Source organism: Pieris rapae, chromosome 1, assembly GCF_905147795.1.
Source record: "Pieris rapae chromosome 1, ilPieRapa1.1, whole genome shotgun sequence".
In the NCBI taxonomy this organism is placed as follows: domain Eukaryota; kingdom Metazoa; phylum Arthropoda; class Insecta; order Lepidoptera; family Pieridae; genus Pieris; species Pieris rapae.
In genome coordinates this window covers 1,105,986-1,123,775 of record NC_059509.1, presented here as the reverse complement: position 1 = coordinate 1,123,775, position 17,790 = coordinate 1,105,986, and the positions used below count along the sequence as shown (strand labels likewise).

The window sequence follows — 17,790 nt, the reverse complement described above, 5'->3', positions numbered from 1 at the left end:
TTAATGATATTGTTGCCTTTGAGACACCGCAGATGTTACCGATAAGATTTGATTAGACTTAGCATTAACTGCTCCGTCGAACAAAGTCTGAACTGCTTAGGAATGTTAATAGATCATAACGGTTAGAAATAAATACGCCCGCATTGAACCGTCTACAATCTACATATTCATTGTGCTACGTGTAAACAAAGACCCTTTTATAGATAGTAGTTTTTGTAGAGCCAACGGCTTTCCGATGTCTAAGATGTTAATAGGTCATACTCATCAAGCCATAATAGGCATAATAAAAGCGCATTTCACCGCAATGTTGCAAGTGTCATTAATCAAATCGTGACATGCAATTGCAACATGTTTCTGCAACATTATCAAAAGAGCTGCCATCGCGTCAGACCGCATCAAATTATGGTGACAACTTGAGAAATAAACGTGTAATGTGAGATGAACGTACCAGATTTAAGATATCTATTTAGCTTTTGACTTTTTTTTTGGCCACGTAATTTCTTTTTAAGTTAAACATTGACCAAAATCCACATCACCCCTCTGTTTATATTGCAACTAAAAGTATTTTTAAATTACAGCCTAATCTAATCTTATTTTGTTAGGCAAGGCCAATCGATATATTCACTTATTTATTTAGAGTAATTACTCGAGTTTAGCAAGCGTCTAATAGAATTTGCGCTATAGATATTTTACTTTAAAATTGCCTGTTTGATATGGTTTAGTTTTTATCAATAACAGATTTCTTAGTTTATATCAAATTAAAGACTTGTTTTGCGTTAGTCATAACCCAAAATGTCAAATGTATTATTTTTAGAAATCAATTGAAACGCCAACCATGTATTCGTATTTGCATAATGAATAATGTTAAAGTTGAGCTCAGAAATGGTATTGTCTATTTTATTATGTGTGCAGATGGTTGCCACAATGTTTTATGAGCGTAGTAAATTGGATCGCTTTAGATATAAGACGAGTTTCGAGCATTTCAAGTGTAAAGATGGAAGGGTCGTCTCCCTTTGCTTTTCTTGTGAGGGCTCTCCGAAATTCCATTCATTAATCACTGTCGAGGACCCTAAAAACTTCTAAAGTATAAGCGGAATCAATTTTACGTTCCCCAACCGGGAACTTTCGCGATAATTAAAGGAGATATCAATTTCGTTTTAAAATGTAAGTGTTAGCACTTCACTGCTCTTTTGTTTCGCTTTTTCTGTAACTACTACCTTTCATGAACTTAAAAGAAAACTGGGGTTTAAAAAAGGAATCGATGTTTACCTAATGTATTTTATTAAATAGTATTTACCCTATTATTGGGATTAATTGATTTCGTCACGCCAAACAGTTTTTGTCAACAGCCATTTTGTTTGTTTGTTCGGAGCTACTCAACCAAAAAGCGTTTAATATTGCTAAGTAAGTTTATTAAAACAAGTAGTCGTTTAAATGTAATTCTGTGTGGCGGCCTTTGAATGTGACAAATTAATAAGATTTCTATCTTTGACCAGGGTAACATGATATTTAACATGTCTCGTTTCAAATGAGGTTAATATCCGTCGCGTTCGATTATACTGATCGCTCTGAATAAATTTACATGCTGATTAGTAGTTAGCTGATCAATGTTCTCAGTTAACTTGACTATTAAGCTGAAATACATTGATATTCAAAGTCGAATTGTAATTTTAACTCATTGAGAAAAACCAATAAAATAACCATGTTTTAATTATCTGCGTGCGTGTAGAGGATATTTGCGCAAGCCTTCACGAACATAAGTGATAAATTCGATTTTTTCGCTTCGACGATTTTATTTATATCTTGGAACGGACGTATCGTGTTACCTGCCTCGGGCGTATCCATCATTCATTTTACGAAAGGTTATTGCTTCAAATTAAGCGAAGTTCCTCTCATTTGTATACAATTGTACTGTAAACAAAGACTATTTTGTTTTGTTATACTATAACGCTCCGTTGGTACACTAGTATTCGATAGTCACAAGCAATAAATAAAAAACATTAAAATTTCCTTAAGAACCCATGCGGAAAGCATTCTCAATAGATCTGAGACCGATGCGCTTGGCTGAATTTCAAGTGATATTGATATTACAAAAGTATGTGCATACATTTCACTGAATAAATCTAAAATTCTGCTTGAACAAAAATAGCATTTTTTGATTTTATCTTTTACAGATAACGTATTAAACATATTTTTTATATAAATAAATAACAGGAATTGCGCGTATCTTAATTCGTTCTTGAATGGACAAGGCAACAGAAGGCGCAAGGAGGTGTCAGCTGCCAGTCGCGGCCTACTGGATAATTATTATTGGCGTAATTAGGATGTGAGGCCCGCGGCGCCATCTAACAAATGCCATTATTATTTCCGTTTCGCATTATGCCCCTGCGGTTAGTTAGCTACTCATGTCATGAACAATTTAGTATATAATTCACTCCATTACAAATTGATTCAAAATTAATTGCGCTCGCTGTTAGCCGTGTAGACTTTCGCGTTGACATATTTATTATTCATCATTTTTACAGTTACTTTAACGGTTTAAAATCTATTGAAATATGCCTTTTGAATAATTAAGACGTGCCGAGGGATATTTCGTTTCGGGATAGATATAAATTTTAGTCGACAAAGTCGTGCGACCGGTTGGTCGATTAGTGTGTTGGAGCAGTAATCCCCAGCTGGCGTGTACCTGGCCGGCTCTTTGTTCGAGTGGAAAGTTTCGAAACGGATTTGTCGCAGTAAATGCTCCCCAAATATATAAACACCAATGTTATTGCTAGTAAACGCTTTGAAAATGTTCAACTCCATTATGCTGAGTTTACTTCACCGTTATGTATAAGGGTATGATTAAAATAATGGCGTTTCAAGATAACATTCTTGACAATTTTACAACGCGTATTATCTATCTGTAGACAAATTAGGCAGTTAAATAAATAAACAATATTATTTTCTTAAGCCAATGACATTAAACTATTTATAAGTACTAGGTAGTTATAAATTAATTGACATGCTTTACGTGATTGTTGAAGCTCGATTTGTGGAATATAAATTAATATTATGTGGACTGTAATTTGTCATATGGATTGCCACAGAGTGCGCTAAATAAAACTCAAATAATGTACGAAAGACGATTACACAGAATCAACAAAAGTCGTCCGACCAGTCCGCAGACTAATAAAACCTTCACGAAATGCAATATAGGGGAGCCGAGGATCAAAAGCCGATTTTTTGTTACCTTTTTTATAAGCCGCTATTTTGCCCTCCTTTGCGCCCGTGTTGTTTACTAATGGGTTCTGTTGGGTTTGACTTAAGATAATAACTCTGTTTTTTCACTTCCATGTGTTGGGTTTTTGTCGGAAATGCGATGTTATTTTGTAGGATTAAAATATTTGTTGATCTTCTGGCTTAATAAAGGGAGGTTGCGTTTCATCGAGGGTTTGTTTTGTAAATTACCGCGGTATTTAATTACCGGAGTTCAACCGAAGTGTTACCCTTGTATTTTTCGAAATATCCCTGACGATAATCGTTATCGCCGCTTAATCAATCACCGCTCGCTTAATGCCCCAATATCCTGTGGTAACTAACAATTACATGAGGGGCCCGTATCACCACTGTCCAGGTCCGGGCAATAACATAAATTGTCACGAGCGTCCCTCTTCCCCCTCCGTCGCCCTCGCCCTCAGATTGCTGTCGAGTCGAGAATCGATATTCAATCTCTTTGCAGCTATTTACTCCCCCTTCTTACTTTGTGTTGGGCGTTTAAGATATGATTGAGACTGACGTGAAATTCCAATGCAACAATTTGCCGCCTATTTCATTTTCTGTAATTGCCACTGAACCTACTTGTTTCTTCTATAATTTATTTTGTTGATTTTACAAATTAAATTTAAAAATAAATTGAAATGTTCTCTCTCGTAAATTTTACATTGTTTGCCAAGCGCTTATTTGATATACTCGGTAAGCAGACTGTTGAAGGAGGTAATTAGGTATTGGAGGTATTAACGCTAATCTCGAGAGTATAATTGAAAGCTTTGTGTGGCCCAGAAGCTGAGTGTATCGTTAATAGCTGTGCATACGTAATTTGTTTGTGAAAGACGGTGGCGAATTATACCCGCTGTGAATAATTTAAATTCATCCCCTTGTAAGGGGTGGGCTGTATCGATTGTACCTTGTGTGCTGTTCATATTACCGGCACGTTGACTCTCTCGGGCCATGCTCCCCTAGTACCTGAGCTCGGAGACTAGTATGGCACACCGCAAAACCGCCTATCGTGGGAAAGCTTAGTTAGGTAGGCGTAATTTATCATCATCTACTTGCTTTCTTGATGAAAAGAAAACCAAGAAAAGCTCAATATAAAACAGACTATATGCAACCGGATATAACCTTAGGCCACATTTATTTTATTTGTATTCGTGTCTGTCTGCTCAAGAGCTTTTTAGGTTGTTTAAAGTTATATGATTAAAAAATGGGTTAGTTTAAGTATTTAGCGATCATAAGCGGTAAGGATGTTTGTCTCGGTCGAATAGCCCCAGTCGTTATAAATATAAAAATAACCGCGGATAAATTATTCATAGAATCCCCAGAGATTTTTGTTATGCAAATTTTATTCTGATTTCAATAATTGCATTCTAAACACGTTATTTAAATATAACCATAAAAAAATTAAAGAGTTCTTTTTATCTATTGCGGTGATAAAACCTATATCTCTGAATGAACAATATGTCCGAGAGAGATTGTTATCAAAAATATTTTTGTATTTCATGCGTCTATTTTGGTTGTTTACTGTAATTATTTTGATCTGGTAACTCCCACGCAACGGCTGATGTCTATTTACGTGGCGGTTTTCAGCCGGGACTTGCCAACTTCTTGGCTGTCATGTGAGCCGGGTACTTATTATTTTTAATAGTACAGTAGGTAGCACTAATATTTTGTTTAATTCTTTAAAACATTTATTTAATTTGTTTCCTAATTCACAAAAATGTCCCAGTTCTAGTGGCGTATTCGTACATTTAATATGTATGGCGATAATTCTAATGGCAAATTAATTAATTATTCAGATGGACAATTTTTGTTCTATTGTCATGCGTAATGAATGATAATAATAGTTTTATTACTTGGTTTGAATAAAAAATATATTCTTATGTTTATAATTAATAAATATATATAATAATATATATACATATAATAGTTTTTATTTATAAGCAACCAGAGAACGTTTGTTTGTACGTGTCTAATAAGCAATAAATATGGAATTAAGTAACATGAGTAAACTTAGCTAATTCCAGAAGCAAGCTAGGCATATGGCGGGCATGTGTGTGTGATCCCTATAGATTTTTATATCTTATCCAATCATGAAAAACTTATACGATTTTTTGTATATTATTACGGGTTGTTTAATACAAGGTTTCTCATTTATTTAATTCAGGCTAACATAACGAAATTGCTTCAAAAATAAACTTGTTTACTTTATTAATCATTATAAAAGATTACCAACTAATGAATTCTGCAGATCAATACATTGATTAATAGCTTGAATATTGTATAGCTAAATGAATTCTATTGAATAATTATGATTAACGTTATGATATTATAATAATAACGTCATGAGTCATTAAAGAAACAACATTTTTTATCTCCATGATATTGGAGTAATGGTCATATAATTATTAAATATACCTACCATTAATTAAAATATACACGGCTGTCAGAACTAATGCAGGAAATCTAATGAAGAAAATTTATTTAATCCTAATCCCTGACTGAATCAGTTAGAGGGTACTAAGTAGTTAAAGAAAAGCGAACTACGAATGCATGATATAGCATATAATATTTTTAATTAATTGTGTGAATTATTGGAATAAATTTCATACAAATATAAAAACCTTTTCAAATATTTAAACAGCAAAGTTAAACGCTTTATTAAATTAACTTCAATCTACGTATTTCGTTTGTGAAAATATGAACTATTTAATTTAATTATTCGCTTTACATTTCAGTAAAAAGAATGAAAGCACTGGAATTCCGCAATTATCTTTATCCAATTAATGTGAACCAAAATGAGCCGACGAAACGGTTTGATTACTTTGAATTGCAATTAATGCCTGAATAATGGAACAATAATTACAACAACATACCTCTATCATAACGATTGTAGCCTTTTGTCCAGTAAAATTATACAACAGATAAAAGCTTGTAAAAAACTAGCCTTTTATAAAAATCATTCAGAATATCATGAGCTGCATTAATATTGTGAAAAAATGAAGTGTTGATTCAAAATACAAATAACGGAACAGATGAAAACCGCTGTATATAAAATAACAAAGAGAAGCGCAGCGTCGAGTAACAAAAAGTGCAGTGAATGCCCGGCATTTCTGCAGCGTAAAATGCAAGTACATTTTCCGAAGACTTTCATTTCGTATGACTCGTGTAACGCCACATATAATTTAAAATTCCTCTTTTACTATTTCAAAGAGTACTTTATAAATAATCTGTATTAAGACTAGCATTTTAGCGCTGTATATTTAAAATAAATGCCATCTCATTACTTAAATAATAAATATTCATAATAACTTGATTTATTCAAACTATCCGTAGAATTCAAACAAATTTTATTAATCCTGCAATTTTCTATTGTGTGTGTACATTTTGTGGCAAAATACCAGGGTAGCAGAGAACGCGAGGAGGGTAACATTCGCAAATGAAGCGGAATTCGCGAGGGGTATAATTTCCTCGCACAGAGGGAGCGGTCGCGGGTTGAATAAAGTTTCGTAGCGTTAATTGCCAGCCGTCTGAACGCCGAGCACGTCTTTAATGAGACGGCTTCTTTAAATGAAAATACCAAAGTAACTTGTAATGCGAGCTGTTATACGAAACTACAAATATTTGAAGAACCTACGTCAAGTGATAATTAATAACTTTACTCTATGTTCTATTAAAATATGTGCGTAATTCTAAATTGTTAACTAAGTTTCAAACATATTTGTGATTTAAGAGATGGGGAGTATTTCAGATATACATATTGTTGTTGTTGTACCTTGGACAAACTTGTGAACCGAGATTTAATCAATAATAATATAATATATATAGATAAATCTGCGAAACGATAATAATGTTTGCTTAAGTGATCATAGACTTCCCTTGTAATTTATTTATTAGATACCAGGACTATATAAGATAGTAGAAACAATAAACTAAACAGTCGTTGGCGAGGCTTGTAAACTCGTGTAATTTCAATTAGATCTGAAACTATTAATAGTACAGAATCGTTCAGCAAATGAATGAACAGCGGTCTTCGCAACAATTACACAGATCGCCGACTGATAATTGAAATTGCTGGTACCTACTGCGAAAACCAGAATCAGTGGCGTAATGATCGTAATTTAATTCAGATTGTTATAATATTCATACTTTTAGTTTGGGCATTATGGGACCTGTTTTAAAGGATTTTGAAATAAACATTTATATTTGAAAGTAATATTAAATTCAAAGTAAAATGCGAGATGCTCACGAATTCGGTCAAGTTTACGTTTGTGTTATTAAAACTGTGTATGGAATTTCTAAAATCAATTTAGTTAATATATATTATATTTATTTAAATGGGTCATTAAATAGAAAATCAAAATTGTCGTATTATTTGTAACATTACACATTTTTTACTCATAAGAAAATAAATCTTGAAAAAATATAGTTTAGTTTCTATTAAATTACGTTGTAAAGTCCTTAAGGTAACTGTTATGTGTATAAACAATTCAGAAACCAGTCGGGCATTTTAATTTATAAATTAACCCCTTAATTATATGTCTGTTGGTCGTTTACGCCAGCGGGCCCCCATATAAAGTCTCGAGTCTGTCCAATTATATTGACATAAATTCTTTTAATAAATGTCATACCAAGCGAATATTAAACACATTTCTCTTAAGGTATGTCTATAAAAACTGCAAAATGAATATTGTAGATGCATAATTTGGAGATAATGGTTAGGATACTTTTACAAGGAAAGCTTTATCTTTCAAAAGCTTAGCGAATTTTCAATTAAAATGTTGTTGGATAAATCATGGAAAAATCAAGTGCCAATTTCGAAACATTTCCTTACTGCTTCTGTTGCCTTAGTGAAATTGTTTTTTTTATTTTATATTAATTTACAAATAAATTAAAAAGAAATGTAACCAATAGATAAATTTAATTAATTTATTAATATTATTCAATTGAAATACTTTCTGCCTTTTTTTATTATATTTTAAAAATGGAAACAATATTGAACCATATCCTCTTTCTTAGTAACAAATAAGAATTTAACCAAAAAGTACAATAATATTATATTTGCTAAAACACAAGGTGACAGTAATTAGTAACATTATTAGTAAATGTCATCACTCATTATCGTGAGGTAATAAAATTTGTTTTTACAAACAATATTTATATGGCTTGAACGATAACAACTTTTTATCATTACTTTGGTCATTATAAGAAGTACTTAATGATCATTAAATGTTTGATGCAGCTGCAAACATCTTACGTCTAAGTGAATTGAATAGTGGTAGCCCACCCGCAGTGATGCGACAAATTGACCCATAATTACTATATGATAAATGCAGCTTGATACGATTTCTAAGAACAAAAAACTTACAAGGAAGTAATACCACCTGCTTTTACAACATTAATGAACATTTAAAAATTATGCACAATATGCCTTTCGACTATGTTATTTTTGTAGACAATAATTTAATTTCTAATTAATTTTTTTAGATCGAAAATTGTCATTTGCTTTGGAAATTATGCAGATCGGCAGATTTATTTGAGTATATTATGAAGCATCAAGTATCAACCCGTGCCGGTACATAAATCCTATTTGTATATCGAGGTGAGCGGATCTCATCTGTCGCGAAGCATTTAAACAATGTAGGCGTCGAGAACAGCCATTATATCGTAAATCACTGCTGACGCGTCGCGGTAATTGGCTCGCCGCTGGCCGCGTCTCACTCGATCGCTTGATCATTCATGAACCCCTGGTAACAACGATTCGACATTGCCCTATCATGGATTTGATTGATTGCTTCAATTTTGTGTCATTTTTTCTAGCTTAACACTAGAAAGACGGGAGCAGTCATTTGACTGTAAATTTGAATTTAATGTTGAATAATTCACAAACCATTTGACGTAACGTATTGAAACTTTGTGACTTTTATTAATATTAGTAGTTAAATGAAACTATGTATCAAAATAACTCACATCGCTTTTGTTTATTATTTAAAATCTTGATATACCGACAAAGACGGCGGCAGTCATTTGACGGCTGAGATCCGATAAGTGTTTATAAGTTTCAAGTTTAAGTTTTTAAAAGTTTTTGAACTTCAAGGTCTTATCACCTCTACCGACAGTACGTCGTGGTCACTTCAACTAGACAAATTTGCACTAATATCAGACGTTTGGAAGAAATTTATTGAGAACTGCTTATCATGCTACAAGCCAGGAGAAAATTTTACAGTAGACGAACAACTGTTTTCTACTAAGGTTAGATGCAGGTTTCTTCATTACATTGCTAACAAGCCTGATAAGTTTGGAATAAAATTTCTTGCTTGTGTCGATGTGGATTCAAAGTTTGTGCTCAACGGCTTTCCTTATTTAGGAAAGGACGAAAGCAGGCCACAAAACCAAAGCCTTGGTGAATCCGTTGTTATGCGTCTCGTGGAACCTTTTGCAAATACTGTCCGAAATATAACTACTGACAACTTCTTTACATCGATAAGCTTTGTAAATAACTTGCTCGCAAAACGCACTACGATTGTAGGAACTATGAACAGGGCACTACGAGAGATTCCACCTTACGTCTCATCACTTCATATGATTTTGTTTGAAACAACAACCCTGAAATCCGATAGATGTACACTCACAATTTATCAAGGAAAACGAAAAAAGAACGTGTTATTCCTTAGCACGTTACATAACAATGTTGAAATAGACTCCAATCACCCTAAGAAAAAGCCAAAAACTGTGCCTTTTTACAATGCTACCAAGTACGGCGTGGATGTGGCTTACCAGATGGCATAAAATCATAGTGTCAAAGCGGCATCTCGAAGGTGGCCGTACATTTTTTCAATTCTTCTCGATCTTCTACTCAAAATCCGGAAATTCGGAAAATGTTATGTACAAAAGTACAAAAATAAAACTAATAAAACACTTGTAAAAAGCCACTTTGCGGCTCTTGTAATGTAAAGAAAATGTTAAAATGTAAAATATGTGTATAAATATTATAATTAATCATACATCAAACCCTGTTTTATTACTATAGTTACCATTTTTAACAGCTAAAATAATAAAAAAAGGTGTAATATATTGGAGGAGTCATTTGACCGGTCGCCGTCTTTGTAGGTAGATAGATTTTCCCGTCTTTCTAGTGTTAAAACATAAATAAAAAAACAAACATGCATGCATCATGAATGCATTCATGTTATAAAAATAGAAAATAAAAAAGAGCATCATTTATAATTTCAGTAATTAATTTATATTTTTCTGATAAAAAAATTGGTTATAATAAAAGTTTACTTACTCATTAATTAATTCTTCAAGATAAAATTTAATTTTTGGTGTAAATTGTTAATATAATAAATATCTCCATTTTTGTGAATGCGAAAAGAGAATCCGTTTCATATAAACAGCGAATAGCTTTATTTACAACGTTTTATTGCACTTAAGATTGCGCACTACATAATAGGATACTGAAAATTGAAACGAAATAGCTGAAAGGCAGTAGTCATAAAGACATTTGTGAACGGCTGGTCGGAATAGCCTCACGAAACAGAAACGGCTTCCATTGTCGAGCGTATTCCAGACCTTTGAGTACTTCCTTTGTTTTATTCGCAATACAGCCGGGCTTTGAAACGTTTCAAAAACCCTATAAAAACATGTTTTCGACGCAATCCGTTAGCCCACTACATTATCTGTGTGCCCTATTTTTGTTTTCATTATTGTGTTATCCAATTAAAAAAATAGTTATTATTATTGTTATCAGATATTTTATAAATAAGTTTATCAATATAAAACCATATGAGCATTGTGCAACGTGCGAAATGTTTAAATCATTGTCGTGTTTTCCAAGCACGGAGCAAGGCTAAGTTGTAATCAGAACTCGAGTCACGAAAGGCTAATATATCTAGCGAGCTACATCCACACAAATGGAGCCTCTATCCAAGTACTCAGTCAGATTGTTCACGGTCGAACACAAGTACAGCAAGTTAAATCGATTTTAGCACAGTTGGCTTTCACGGTATTGAATCCGTTTGCTTTATTTTAAAACTATTTTTTAATGCTTGCCAGTGCGAATGTTTCACTTAGTATTCTAAATTTAAATTGTATTTTAAAGATTGACATAGATGAGACAGACAAATTAAAACAAAATAATTATTAATAATACATATATTCAAACATTCTGGAGAAATGTCTGTTGGACACAAATAATAGATCTTGTATTTTTTATGCCTGTTGTCGGGAAAACACAATACTAAATTAATTAATCTACTACATTACTAAACTTCTTAAAAAAAATATTCGTTTTAAATTTTAATTGTCTTTTGTTTTTTGCAGGTAAGCGAGAGCGGCCAGGTGAGAGTGGTCATTTTCTACATATCTAGGTCAAAAAGTAGTTTATGCTAATATAATCTAGATTTGAAATAACAAAAAAATTACACACAACATTTTACGCAATTTCGGATAACGTTTCTATCGTAAAATGTCGTGTCAAGTAGTTTATTGTCTCGTTTTATTGTCGCCTGCACGCATTCAGTCCCCTAAATGTTGTTCACTAATGCGGCGTCGTTATATGCTCTATTGTCTTCTAATTTTACCTTAATATTTTTATGGAGTCCTAGTAACAACTTTTAATTGTTTTTTTTAAATTTAATTATATTTAATATATATATATTATATATTTATACCGATTTCAAATGTCTGGGTTTGCGGTCAAAAACCTAAGTCACGCAGCAATATTTGCTTAGTTTTGTTCTAAGAATCGTTTCGTTTTATTTATCATAACGCAAAACATTTCCATTGTTATAATTCGTAACATACTTTGTACATACATGTACGTGTATATTAACACTTCCCAATATCATTTTTATTTATTCCACATAATTTAAAAATCAATTTGAGCGTCTCACGTGAGTTTTACATTGAGTTTTTCGCGCTTCATCGGCATATTTACATTACTTACGCTGTGCAAATACGGAACTTCGCTCAAAATGATAAATTATGAGCCGTGAAGTGAAGAAAAAGTGTACTTTGTTCAGCGATGCGTGTGAACCTAACGTTATTCGTATTGTGTCTTTAGAACGTACTTTAAGGGTCATTAAGGGGCATTAAAAGTGCCTCGAGGCAAAGCGAGAAAAAACGGTCGACCCGTTTTAGTTCTCGAACTAATCTTATTAGGGTTATTGAATTATTTTCTTGAAAATGTGTATATGTTACTCGATATTAATGTTTTTAATGTAACATAACAGATCGAACTGTTCTGTTCTTCTGTGTGCGAATCATTTATTTTAAATGAATTTACTTTTTATGAAAAACAGTTCGATGCGAGGCAATTTTGTATGGTTTTTTTGGTGTAAGAGATCATGTACATATTTCTATTTGTATAGAGCATTTAGATATTGGTTTTTAGTTACTTTTATGTTAATAGTCAAGTTCAGATAAGAAAAACTTGTCAATTTAACAGCGCCATTTTTCTGTATTTACAAGACATGTTAGTACAAGAATTAAGTGTGCTAAAATAGTACATAACAGTGGTTTCTTGGAAGAGATCGATGGAAAGCGATAAGGCCCTCATTCTGCTGCTTTTCATTTAATTATGTCAATTGTATTATATTTTAGTATGCCATGTTACTGAATAAATAGTTAATTAATTTAGAATAAATAATTTTAATTAACTTTGTCAGAACTATCGCGTGACAATCGCCAGTTTTCACATGTCAAGTTGCTAAATACAGCTTGTACAGAACATATCTTTTGAACGTAAAGCGAAATGACGGAAAAGCTATTAGTGTTATTAGCTTAAGTTCAAGGAAGTAGCCGGGAATATTCGCAAGAACCGCTCTTTGATTACCCACGCCCGTGACTAACTGCCTAGACCCCGTGGGACCGTTTAACTTTGCAATTTACGACCTTAACAACGGCCAATCGTATTTATTGTGACGCAAACTCTAATGGCCGCCATAAATGTTTTTCCAACAAATTTATTACGGCTATGTATCATAAAACCTGGTTGGCATTTAGCAATTGAAAAATAGACGTTTAAATGAAAATACGGTTTCTAAGACATGATAAAAACCTTTAACTATCCGTTCAGTTCACCCAAAAATAGTTTTAAAGTACCCGGGAATTAGAAATGTTATATATGGCACCATGACGAATTAATTATAATGACTCCCGCTGCGTCCGTCTGAAAATAATTAACTGTCGAACGGGTTTTCGCAACGAGCTTTTGCGAGGTGTAAAATTAACTAAAATGTTACTAGAACTGTATAAATTCGGAGCAGGTTGCTTTTAATATGAGGCCCAAATTTGGATTTCTGTATATTCATAAAGTTTAAAGTACTTAAGACATTAATCTTCTATTTGTTCATATATCATTTAACACGTATAAAACATCTAAAGCCGACTAATAACGAAACAAAAACTTGGATAGATTCGCATCACGTTCGCGAGTCGATAATTCGATACAATCTCAATTCGAATGAAAACATTACAGACTACAATTAGTATCTTAGATCTTTGATCTAAGACGGCATGAATTGCTTCTTTGCATTTCAATATGTACGCTGGCGGTCGTTTTAATGGTTGAATCATCGTTTTCAATTGACTGTTGGATGTGTTATAAATTTAAAGCACCACTGTAAATTTCATAATGCCTTGGTAAAGTGGGCAGTGATTCTATTTGTCAATGGTCTACGAATTTTTTTTCCTAATAGAACTAACTTATTCTATAAATTAATTCAGCCATCGTAATTTGTAGTTTCACCATAATTTCATTTACTAAGTAAGGAATTAATTTAATTACCCAAGTAAACAAAATGAAATAGAAAAACTGTTTCACAACAAGTTTATTTTATGCATTGAATTTTAATATCATCCAATATCATGGTATAATTGACAAGAACTTGGTCCGATTAATTTTGCACACCGAAAGTATGTTTTCAAAAAATATTAGCGAAAATAATTGATGTGTCTGCGAAATTTCACATTTTCTATAAAAAATATAAGCAGATTACTAAATCTCTATATATTATTTCATTTTTTATTACACCCCAATTATATATTCCTTTCCGTGGCTGCCTACGATTGATCATTGCCCATGATTCTATTTATAATTTTATATATTTGTTTTGGGATCACTGCGCCGCCGGGTCTTAGTGGTTCAACATACAATTATAATAAGAAGAAACTTGCTTATTAACATATTATTTTTCACATTCAAATCAAACGTATTTTGCATAAATTTCTGTTAAGTTTTTTTTTTTATTGGACCACAAAATTAGGACAAACACATGTCAACATCAACTTACATACGAAAATATAAAAAAATGCGGTGCCGTCCCTAGAACATGTGGACACGACCAGCGAAATTAAGTGAATACAATAAAGCGTCAAAACAAAAAAACAAACAAAAATCTAAAAATAATAGCTATAAAGAATGAAAACACTATAAACAAGAAAAGAAATTATTGGTACTCCTAATTCTACTCTTTGCTGAGGCCAGCGAACCATGAAAAATGTCAAAACTCTGTGCAATATCATTATGGTGGCGACACAACCTATTAATTGGAGAGTTTCTGCCAACGTTTGTTCGACAGTGTGGGATGTGAAAACATTTACGATTTTTTAAACGACTCCCGGCCCGAGGAACTTCTATGGACACACGTTCTACAATTTCTGGGCAATCCACAAATCCGTTAACGACCTTAAAAAGGTATATCAAGTCGTTGTATACCCTACGAACACTCAGAGATTCCATATTATAAAAGTCTAACCGATCTTCATATTTAGGTAAAATTGCACATTTATCTTCCCACCCAGCCTCGTCGAATGGGTTAAGTACATCGGAGACCAGACGCAACTATTAAACTCCAATATGCTTCTGACGAGGCTGGTAAAGAGAGTTACAGCGACGCTAGGATCGGTAAGACTCCCCGTAATTCTGGAGATAAAACCAGAAAGCTTTGAGGATCTTTTTATAATACTGTCTATGTGCTCCCTAAAACTTAGTGAGCTATCCATAATAACCCCCAAATCTCTTATGCTGTTACCAAGCATTTTAATTTTCTTCGTTCGTAATTCTTGCTGTACCTACTCTCCTTTTGTTATTTACCCATTGCTTTTCGGACCATTCGTTATTTAAATACTGTCATCGGTTACTAAATGTTCAAAAATAAGTGGTTTAAATTAATGACAGTGTGAGAAATAATTAGTGAATGAAGCCGGCCGTTTCAAACGGGCACATGGCCGTCGGCATCCAGAATGCCGCTAATTACGGCTGCTAACTAATCACCCCAGAAGTAACCGTTCTATTTTTGTTATTTGTATCAATGAACACGACTTAATTGGACCAGGAACTTATAAACGTTGAAGCACTCGAAAATGTTTAGGGAGCTTATAGTGTAAGTGACACAAAGTATTATTTATTTAACTTTTGAACAAAAGGGCGTAAACTTTTGTTCATTAAAAACAGATTTGAATCCCGAGCTGAGGCGTCTCTCAATAAATTATATTAGCTGGAATTTCTTAACTTCGCGTCGTCAAATTAATAAAACTTTTAATTGAAATCAGACGAGAAACGATGTTATCGAGCGCGTTCTATTTTTAAAAAAAGATCTTGTAAATGGTGCGAAAATAAAATAAAAAAGTAATTCATCACTTAACGACCAAGTTATTAATTTTACATTAACGTCGTATAAAAAACATGTTCCAATTCTTTATTACTTAACCACTAGAGATCGTTTGAGGCATGACGTCGCTGGTGTGGATTTATTTTAATTTAAAATTCTTTGCTGAACACATCTTTTACAAATTTGATTATTGAAGCCCCAAGGTAAATTGCCCTAACAAGGAATACATTCTCGTGATTTGACTTCTCCCTTTGACAGAAATTCTCGACGGGCCGCAATCCGTCACGAGTACCGATGGCTATCTCAGTTCTTGCTAAATCACAGTCGCTTGTCTCGCTTCTTACATTCAACTTTATCGTCTATTGTATGGCTTCAAAGAACCTCTGAAGTATTCAAATATCCTTCGTTTTTGTGATATGAGCCCACTTTATTTACTCTTGGGCGTCTTCACGCTTCTAGTGCCCTGGTCACTATTGATTCGGGATGTTCAGGGTAAAATTAAGAAATTTAATTTAAAATCTAAATAAAACAGCTAAGTTTAAACCATCAAAATTAAATTGACATTAGACAGCCTACCAGCGGTTTGACATTCTAAACAGTTGTCTAGTTTAGTTAGCCGGCGTCTTATTTCATTTCATTACCTTAATTAAATATTTCAGAAAAAAGGTGCGACAAGAAAAAATAAATGACGCTTCACATACACATATGAAATGGGACGATTGTGAGTGCGATCGATCACAAAAGCGTTTGCAAGCGTTTTAGGGTGATACCGAGGATACTTGAGATTAATGTTTTTCCAGTCCCTTTGAAGTCACTAGGGGAATAAATTCTTAGCAACATTTTTAATTAAAACTTATATAGGATAATATATAATAAATAAATCTGTTTTTGTTTAGTTATTCTAATTACCATCTCTAGGTGTTTTAGCGCCGATGCTCATTTGTTATTCAAATTCTGTTTGTTTATGACTCCTAAATTCTCTTTAAGATCATAAGGTTATTGCGATTGTGTTTTATTGTTTTCTTTGTTTCTGTTTTATACAAAATTTACATAGCGATGGCTTGGCTTTATTTTATTTTATTTTCCATTACGAAAGATTAGTCATGTTTTGTTTTCTCCATCTTTAAAGAAATATAAATTTCAAAATTATTACTATCCTAAATTTACTTCAATAGGAAAAGTCCATTCTAAATTATGTATCGAATTCTAGAGAGACAACGTTTTTAACAATCCCAGCTCCTAGGGATTTAAGGACTAGTTCACTTAATCTATTGTACTAGGATAACATCGCTTACAATGTGATAAAGCCACGTCGCACTCTCTCGTTATAACTATAAACTATCAACCGCAACTACCGTCTTGTATTCGAGTCGATGAAATACCCACCTCTCCACCCCCGTATTCTCCCGACCCCTTGAAATGAACAGACGAGCTTTCGGAGCGTTCGTATTGTCTCAGTTTTCAAATAATATTTGTTCGACAGTGTTTTGTTATGTTTTTTTTAATTGAATGGATTTTTTATTTTGACAAAAATATAAACCGTAAGCGTGAGATATTGTTTATTGTAAAAATATAGTAACTACTGATAATATAATGTATATTTCTTATTATTACGGGATTGGGCAATGGCCATCTTTGTTGATGGATTATTAGGAAAAAAAGGTGTATTCAGTTGTCAATCAATCCGTCAGAATGTATTTAAAAACCTCATAAATAATTATCTTGGTACATACAAAATATTGTATGTAGATTTACTTAAAAACATGCAGTGAATGACGTGAAAAATACACATTAAATTATAATTCGTAAATATTTGTGCCGAAATTATTAAATATATTCAGACAAAAAAAAAAAACTAAAGCCAAAGAGAATGGACAAAAGACTTCAGCCTGCCCCCAAGGCAAATTAAAAAAATCATTAG

The 17,790-nt window shown here is 32.9% G+C and overlaps 1 protein-coding gene across 6 annotated transcripts in view; it reads left to right on the top strand.

The window, feature by feature from the left end:
- Positions 1-17,790, top strand: part of LOC110994470 (zinc finger protein 608) — a 79,499-nt gene that overhangs the window by 27,236 nt on the left and 34,473 nt on the right. The gene's annotated exons all lie outside the window — the stretch shown is intronic.